Here is a 9,835-nt window from a genome sequence, read left to right on the forward strand (position 1 = left end):
CATCAAGATGGGGGTGGGGGATGTTCTTCATTTCCAGGTATTGGCTGGTTAACATTAGGTGCCAGGATCTAAATTTCACCTTCACTGAGGGGAGGTTGCCTATCCTGGCAAGGTCAGTGCTCCCACAGCCTTCTTTGTTTCATTTATCACAACCCTCTGTTTGCATCTCCTATAGCCCAGCCAGAGTCTGCTCCCTGTGATTTCTTCATCCCACCATCCAGCACCTTCCATGCTTGAGGTATGACTATAAACAAGTGAACAGAGCAGGAGTAGCTGCCCTGTAAGCCCATGTCATCGGGCCTCTCAATTCAACTCACTTTGGTCAGGCCAGGTCATTGGAATATGAGAAGGCCACTCTGCCTCTGACCAGGCTCTTTGCAGCCCTTTGATGGTCAGAGAGCTCTGAGAGAAAGCTCATTCCCTCAGGGCATAAGACCCCAGTTTACTGAGAGGTCATAGGCACAGAGGTGAGATGACAAGACTGTTAAGCACGGGGCTACCACCTGGATATGTGACTGTGGCAGGCTACTTCAGTTCTTGGGGCCAAATGGCCTCTTACTACAGACCTGCTCAGTGTTGAGAATTCTCCAGTCCTGCCTGCTGTCTTCCCTCAAGGACACAACAGATGTCTCTTCCTCTCATAGAAATCTGTACAATAACTAAGTTGTCCAGGCAAAAAAAAACAAAAAACAAAAAACCCACAACCACCACCACCAACAACAAAACACCCCAAAAAACACAACCTTTGTAGGAAGAATTTCTACGCTGTGAGTAGTTTATTCTGAGAATAGGACTCAGAGAAGTCTTAGAAATCTTCATTCAATGACATAGATAGACAGACTTTAATCTGTGAGCCAAGAAAAATGGCTTGTAAAGGCTAGAAGAAAAGAACCCCATGGCTAAGAACTTGTAAAAACATCTGTAACAAACAAAAGTTCTAAGAGGAAGACTGTGAATCAGCAGGATCACAGGAGGTGGAGAGTGAGCTTTGAAATGGCAGAGAATTAACTGGCTAAAGGGCAAATGGTACAAAATGGGACTGTGGGAGGTAACACACAGAGACCCAAGCAGCACCAACAGCAGCAGAGGACACATTTTCATCCCAGGCCCATACCGATGGGTATCTACCCCTCTACCATACTAGTATTTTCCACATGGGAATAGGGACCACTGAGATTCATTAGTTTGTAAGGCCAAAGGTTCTGGTATTGGAGGTAGAAAAGGAAGTGAGAATGAACACGAATTACTATTTCTATTCCCTTCACTGACAGTTTTGCATCAGTTGTAAATGCAAAGGGATGATGTAGCTAGAAGCCTCCCATCGTAGTCTCTGCCTTCCGGAACTCAGTACAGTAGGCGAGGAAGACAAAAAACTAAAACCGACCAACCAAGGTACTGCTAAGGATAAAACCAATGCAGACTTCACCACGCAAAGCATTTTTACACACACCACCTCGTTTGATTCTCACACTGGCCAGCGGGCCGGCAGAGAATGTAAGTAACTTGTTCAAGGTCCCTCAGCTATGATGGGATAGTGCCAATTATAGAAATTTCACAGATGGGGTTCCTGGATGACTCAGTTGGTTAACTGTCTGCCTTCAGCTCAAGTCATGATCCCAGAGTCCTGGGATGGAGCCCTGCATCAGGCTCCCTGCTTGGTGGGAGTCTGCTTCTCCCTCTGCTCCTCCCCCTGCTCATGCTCTCTCTTCCTTACCCTCTCTCTCAAATAAAAATAAAATAAAATGCTCTCTCAAATAAAAAAATAAAATCTCTTTTAAAAATTTTGCAGATAATACTGTAAGGACTAAGAGACATTTTGAACTCATTAGTTGTTCCAAGGACAACTAATAGTCCCTATGCAAAGGACAGGCATTGTGTTGAGTACCCTACCAACACTAAACACAGTATCCAAAAGAGCCTCACACTGCCCCTCAGCCTGACCCAGACAGTCAATACTTGGCTCCTATCTGCTGCATGGATGAAGGTGAAACAGGCATTAACTGCTAGTTCTTTGCACTTGGGGAAGGAATCTAAGGTGAAGCCAGGAATCTGAACACAGATCTGATGCCTAAGTTATTAGTCCTTTCATTCTGGTAGTGTTTTTAGGTGACACATGAGACACATAGTTCCATGTGATGATGGCAGGAGGTGAAGAAATGCAGCAATAAAAAAACAGTGTAGCACATTTCACTTATTTTCTAGTATTTCTTTGTTTATCAAGGCAAATGTCTCAGGCTGGACAGTTTTTAATACCTCATCAATCCTAATCCTCTTCCCTCTTTAAAAAAGGAGATCATATTGGGCTCAGAATCTTTCAAAAAGCAACAGTACAAAAAAAAAAAAGCAACAGTACATAGAATTTAATAACACTTTGCAGCATATTTTATTTTTTTGGTTACTTTCTATATTTTGCAAATGGTACTAGCTTTCCACTTATATAAATGATATAAAATTTCTTTTTATTTTTTTTGTTTTTTTTTTTGTTTTTTTTTTTTTTAATTTCTTTTTAAATTAAACTTACATTTTTTTTTATTAAGTAAGGTCCACACACAATGTGGCACTTGAACTCATGAGCCCAAGATCAAGAGTCACAAGCTCTACCAACTGAGTCAGCCAACTTAACTTAAAAAACTTAAGTTTTTAAAAGGAGGATCACTTTAAAGGGCAATAAAAAAAGTTAATGGTGCAGGTGATAGAAATATGGCACAAAACATGAAAGCAGTACACCAATGGCTAAAATTTGGGAAATGTTGCTCTACGTCACACTGGCCCTCAGAATACAAGTGCTTCTCCTCAGTTGTGAATTAGTACTCCTTCATGGATAAATAGGACAAGTAATATTCTCTAGAACCCTCAACTCTGAGGCTGCAGGATTTCCAGGTGGGCATATCCCAGACATGATCTCTTGCATGGGCTACATGAATGAATATCACATATTTAGTTGGCAGTTACATGAACAGTGAGAAGTAGATATTAACAAGTGTTTGACTAGAGTAGGAGGTCACCAAACTATGGCTGGTTGGCTACATCTAGCCCGAGGCCTGTTTTTATAAATAAAGTTTTACTGAAACTCACATTTGTTTACATATTGTAAACAGACTGTTTACATACATAGTCACTACAATGGCTGCATTGAATAGCTGTGACAGAGATCTATGCCACAAAGCCCAATACATTTGCTATCTGGCTCTTTACCAAAAAAGCCAAAAACAAACAAAACAAACTGACCCTTGTACTTGGCAGGCCAGATATTGTATATCAGAGCCACTGGAGAATGTGAGTGTAGTTAAAGAGCCAAAGCAATAACTCTGCCAGAAATTAAGTCAGAAATTGCCCCCCTGGAACTGGCAGATATGTAGGAAGAAATCTGAATAGAAAAGTGAAGCAGGAAGAGGAAAAGAGCAAAGCCATGGTGAAAGCTTGAGAAGAGAAGATGAACAAGGGGCAAGGTAACACCAGAGATAATGGTTTTGCATCTTTTGGGGTCAAAACCACCTTTGTGATGGGCTATTCTGGGCTTCCCAGACCTTCCCAAGTTGCTGCCCTTTGCAACTTAAAGGAGCCATGTCCTTGGGAAACCAGGGACCCCAATCGTGCCTTGGCAGGTGGTATTAATTGGCAGGTGGCAGGTGATATGATTGTGATGGTCACACACGACCTTGGGTAGGAAGAGGAAATAACAGCTTGTATTTGGGCAAGGGCCAATAGGGTACACCTAACGAGGAGAGAGATGAATAGTAACTTGGGACAGGTACACAGGCTTTATTTCTTTGGGTGAGGAGTTTGCACTGATATGGTAGGCTACTGGAGATCACGGCAAGCACTTGAGCAGGGAAGTAATTTGTAATTCCAGTTATTTGTAAGGCAGATAATAGGGGATGACAAAGTTCTACAGAACAGTAACATACTACCTTTGAGTCACAACAGTATAAAAGACAAAATGGATCAAGTTTGCTAGCATAAAGTTTTTTTTTTTTTTAAGATTTTTTGTTTTTTTTATTATTTATTTATTCATGAGAGACACAGAGAGAAAGAGAGAGAGAGGCAGAGACACAGGCAGAAGGAGAAGCAGGCTCCATGCAGGGAGCCCGACGTGGGACTCAATCCCAGGTCTCCAGGATCAGGCCCGGGGCTGAAGTCGGCACTAAACCGCTGAGTCACCTGGGCTGCCCTAGAATAAAGGTGTTAATAAGAGGTCTATCACTAGAGTGTGAGGATCTGCTGCAGTCACAGGCTCAAAACACCTATGCCAGCTCTTCTTTCATATGCTTCACATCCTTGAATGGACATTTCTATGAGTTAAACAGAAACAAGACAGTGATGACTTTGATGTGACCAGGAGTGTTGACCCGGAAGTAAAGGCTGGAGTATAAATAAGTGAGCCCCGTTAGAGACAAATGCAAATGAGAGAAGCAAACTATACTGGACACAAGAGCCACTAATACATAAACTTGCAGGGGCTAGGTTGGTGGAGAGGGCAGTAACTTGTAGTTCTGCCAATTTGCACAGTGTAAATACTCTTAGCACAGCTAATTTAAATCCACTAACATGACATCACTAAATGGAAGTTGGAAAGAGATGCACATAATTGACTCTGGTGAGCAGAGTAAGCCTTCACCAGCAAACCACCAGAAATTCAGCATGTTGTTCACAGCAGCTCTCACACAGATGATGTGAGGGGACACAGACAGGTCACTCAGAAGTCATGCTGCTAAAGCTACTTCATCCACTCCATTGTTGAGACTGAGATCTTTCAGGTGACATTCTCAAAAGGTTTTTGAAGAACCTCACTTTCAAATCTCAGAATAATCTCATTTTGTTAGGAAACAGACTCAGAACTACAGAACTGCTCACCTTGGACTACATGGCAGGGCTGGGAGTATGCTCTGCATGATCAGAAACAAATTCTGAAACCAAACAGGGAGTAACCGTAGACAGAGAAGGGAGTCTACAGTCAAGCCACATCAAAGTGCAGCTGATACAGGGCTGACAAATTACTCCAAGGGTAGTTTAGTTAAAGAAAAGAAAGTTCATCTAGGACGTCTAGAAGCTATTTGTGTATGTGTACACACATGTACACACACACATACATGTGCACATGTAAGTGGACAGAGGCCACAAAGCATTCCCAAATGCTATTTTCTATGTACTATCAATAGAGCAAAATACCCTAGGTATCGTATTTGAAATAACAGAAAATTAATGTGTAAATTTTAACCAGTTAATGTCATATATGAAAGGACAGGCTCATACTCTCTTCTCCTTCCAAGTGAGTTTTTTCCTGTCTCTTATGTTTATGGCTAAAACTTTTGTTACCTGCTCACCTCAGCAAATGAACACCACATTTTATTGGAAATGAATTCTTTCTCTAAGAACTGTACTTTCACGTTGGTTTCCTTCAGGTGAATAAAATGCTGTTTAACAATCAAAACTTCAGGGCGTCTGGGTGGCTCAGCTGGCTAAGCATCTGACTCTTGATTTTGGCTCATGTCATGATCTCAGGGCCATGAAATCGAGCCCTGCATTGGGCTCTACACTGGGTGCAGAGCCTGCTTAAAATTCTCTCTCTGCCCTGCCCTCTGCACCCCCTACCTCTTTCTCCCTCTCAAAAAAAAAATTCAAACCTCAAGTAGATCTCTCATGTACCTGTCTTCTTCCTCCCTTTCTATCCACCACCTCCTCATCTGAAAAGACATGAACACCCACCTTGTGAGTTCCCTATCATCAGGACCAACAGACCCTGGGGAAAATTTACCCATGCTAGCTTCCTTCCTGACTCTTCCTACTTACAAAGAACGCTCCTTTGGCAAGTCAGGGCAGCCTTCGGTCTATTTATGAGGTGTTTTTCTTCTGGGTGGCAGATAATGCCTTCTATTTACCAACCATTCACTCACCACTAACCAGCCTCCTTGGCAGCCCTTAGAAACTTCCAGGTGGCAGTGTTTGTTGATCCCCATTTTGTAGGGGGCGAAACTGAGGCACAAGAAGAGGAAATCACTGTTAGGACATGCCACAGGAGCAAGATGCAAGATAATAGTAATTCAGCTTCATGGGTTACTTTCAAAAACTAAAGAAGGGTTTGTAAGAACTGAATCACACCTTATACAGTATTGCTTTCCTTTACCACTTCTTTCACACTTCAACTTGAAATGAAATTCTAATGAGAGGCAACACTGACAGATTTAAGTTTTCAGTTTTATGCCATTTTGTGCTTTCTGGAGTAGCAGACTGAGCTTGGAAATAGGTGATATAATAGGAAGGTGGAGACAGAGAAGTAAAGTAAGAGGCTTGTATGATCCAGACGGGGATAATCAAACTAAGAATGACCAGTCTGGTGGAGGCTACACAGAGACTCCAGGAAATGACCCTCAGCTCTACTCACACGTAAGCTCAATGGAAAATTATGTGGCCTCTTTACATTGAAGCTGGTGGGTGGAGACTTCAGGCCCAGCATTGTGGAATTATGTAAATACAGCTGACCTTTGAACAATATAGAGGTTAAGGATGCTGAACTCCCATCCCATACAGCCAAAAATCTGCATATAACTTTTTTAAAGATTTATTTATTTATCTGAGGGGTGCCTGGGAGGCTCAGTCAGTAGAGTGTCTGTCTTCTGCTTGGTTCATGATATCAGGGTCCTGAGATTGGGCTCCCTGCTGGGTGAGTCTGCTTTCCCCTCTCCCTCTGCCTCTGCCTCTCCCTGCCACTTGTGTGCGCTCTCTCAATAAAATATTTTAAAATTATTTAATTTAATTTAAATTATTTGAGAGGGAGACAGGGTGTGTGTGCGTGCATGGGAGGGGCAGAGAGAAACTTAAGCAGACTCCGTGCTGAGTGGGGAGCCAGATGCAGAGCTCAACCTAATGACCCACAAGATCATGACCTGAGCCAAAATCAAGAGTCTGAGGCTTAAAAGATTTTGCCACCCAGGCACCTCAAGAATCTGCATGTAACTTTTGACTCACCAAAATTTAACTACTAAAAGGTTACCGGTGATTGGAAGCCTTACTGATAATATAAACAGGTGATTAACATATATTTTGTATTTATATGTATTATACACTCTATTCTTTTTTTTAAGATTTCTTTTATTTATTCACGAAAGACAAAGAGAGAGGCAAAGACATAGGCAGAAGGAAAAGCAGGCTCCCTCTGAGGAACCTGACATGGGCCTCAATCCCAGGATCCTGGGATCATGACCTGAGCCAAAAATCAGATGCATAACCACTGAGCCACCCAGGTACCCCTACACTCTATTCTTATAATAAAGTAAGACAGAGAAAAAAGTCTTAAGAAACTCATAAGGAACTGAAAAGACATTTACAATACCATAAAAAAATCTACATGTAAGCATAAAAGTGGACTTGCACAGTTCAAATTGCAAAAGATCAATTGTGTATGTATATACACAACACACACATATATGTGCATATATACACATACATTTGCACATATGTAATTATACATAATTATTATGTATATGTTATATATGTATATAATGATAGTTGAGTCATAATAACCTATTATGTTAGAGTGCTTTCAAGAGCAGACTTCATTATAAGGGAAAACTGTTACCCATAAAAACACTGTTTTGTCTTGTTTCCAAAGGGAAAGTCCTTTTGTCTTGCTTTGCCTAATTAAGAGTTGAAAATTATTGAAATGTTTCTTATTGGCTAAACTGGAAAGTAGGCAATAAAATTCAATGGAGACTTATAAGTCATGAGATTGAGGATCCACCAAGGTTTCTGTGGGGAAGGAACAGTCTGTGGACTGTGGACGTGTTTATGATTCTATCAAATCCAGCCAAACACAGTCCCCCAAGGACACAATCAAAATTGTGCAAATAGGGGATCCCTGGGTGGCGCAGCGGTTTAGCGCCTGCCTTTGGCCCCAGGCGCGGCCCTGGAGACCTGGGATCAAATCCCACGTCAGGCTCCCGGTGCATGGAGCCTGCTTCACCCTCTGCCTATGTCTCTGCCTCTCTCTCTCTCTCTGTGACTATCATAAAAAAATAAAATAATAAAAAAAAAACAAAAAAAACAAAATTGTGCAAATAACTGGACCCTATCCTAAGGAAGTTATGATACTGGGTTAGATTTCCAATACTTTTACTACTGAGCTCCATGACAGTGTATAGTCAAAAGCTTATCAGATAAAATTATCTTCATAGAGTATTAAGCCCTTAGAGAAATCCTTCATTTCATAAATAAAAGACTGCATCCCAAGAGAAGTGATTCATCCAAAGACCAGCAATAGTTTTTCAGATGAGAAGCTTCATCTTCTCAGTCTCAAGATCCTTGAAACTTCTTTCCAACAGGTATTCTCTATTGGTAGCACCTACCATCTACCAGGGACACAGAGAATACAGACATGAGCAAGTATTGGTATTCCAGACACATATCAACCACCTCAGGACGATGTGAGTATCTTTCATATGCCAGGCTCTGAACAGGCACAGAGGACTCCATGATGAACGATGAACTGGAGGGCTTCAGTTTCTTTCCTGAGGAGCTCCCAAGCTAGCAAGGGTCACAGGGAATGAAACAGACAAGTACAGAATGGACTGAAAACCAGTCCAGGAGAATGTACAGGAAACTCTGAGGAGAGGCCACAACTAGCCACGAGAGAGAAGGGTAGGAACTTGAATGAATCTCGAAGAAAGTGTTGGCATTCTTCAGGTAAAGAAGGAGAGGAAAGGACATTCATCCTGCAGACAAAACAGCATGAGGTTGGAAAGAAACCCCAGGAAAGCAGGTTCAGCTTGAGTAACTCCAGGGAAGCCAAACCACACAGAGACAAATCTCTAACTCTTAATGGGGCTGCAATGAACACGAGGTCAAAGTAAACACAAACACGCGGTAGAGGCAGGGAGACCTAAGTGGGCACCAGAACCTGGAGGAATGACAGATGGAAAGAGAAGAGAAGAGGAAGCAAGCTTCCCAGAAAGCACGTGAGCAAAATAGTCCGGCTGAGGCCTGAAGAGGCAGACACAGAGACTGTCACTGAGCTCATTCCCTGGGCTTTTGTCCACAGGCGCCAGAGCAGTCCAAAGACTAAGCTAGCCTGAGGTATCTGCCAACAAGAGTCTTCCTTCCCTTGAGTTGTGAACCTTGTGAAGGACTGCAACTGGACGAGGGGAGGTCAGAATTTAAAATGAATCCCTAGTAGGTTTTTATAACTGCTATCATTTTTCCCCCATCTCTTTCTGACCTGGGCTTTTGCCCTGATTAAGTGGAGACACTGTGGAAGTTAAGATTGGAGTCAAAGTTTCTACGTTCAAATCCTAACCAACTATTTACTAATTGGAAGACACTTGACAAGGCCTCTTTAACCTTAGTCCCCTCACCCAGACTTTCAGAACTGTTAGACTGAATGTGAATGCACAGTCTTTCAACAGTGCCTGGCACGCAAGAAGTGTTCCATGAGTGGTAGGTGCTCTCTTACTCTATTTAAAAGGCAAGCTGGAATATATTTAAAAGAATTCCCATTGATACAGGAGTCTTTTCTTTTTTTAAAGATTTTATTTATTCATGAGAGACACATAGACGCAGAGACACAGGCAAGAGGGAGAAGCAGGCTCCCTGTAAGGAGCCCGATGTGGGACTCAATCCCAGGACCCCGGGATCATGCCCTGAGCCGAAGGCAGACTCTCAACCACTGAGCCACCCAGGCGTCCTGAGATAGCAGTCTTAACTTTGAGGCAGATATTTTCCAAAGATGACAGCAACAAAATCATCCACATGCTCTTATGATGTGACTTTGATACCTCTCCCATTAAAAGATGGCATTCTATGTTCCCTCCCTTGTACCTGGATAGGCTTGTGACCATGGCAA

The 9,835-nt window shown here is 42.3% G+C and overlaps 1 protein-coding gene across 4 annotated transcripts in view; it reads right to left on the reverse strand.

Moving 5' to 3' along the window:
• The window catches only part of IGF2BP2 (insulin like growth factor 2 mRNA binding protein 2), a 154,766-nt gene that overhangs the window by 59,159 nt on the left and 85,772 nt on the right, over positions 1-9,835 (reverse strand). The gene's annotated exons all lie outside the window — the stretch shown is intronic.

Source organism: Canis aureus, chromosome 31 (assembly GCF_053574225.1).
Source record: "Canis aureus isolate CA01 chromosome 31, VMU_Caureus_v.1.0, whole genome shotgun sequence".
Taxonomy (NCBI): Eukaryota; Metazoa; Chordata; class Mammalia; order Carnivora; family Canidae; genus Canis; species Canis aureus.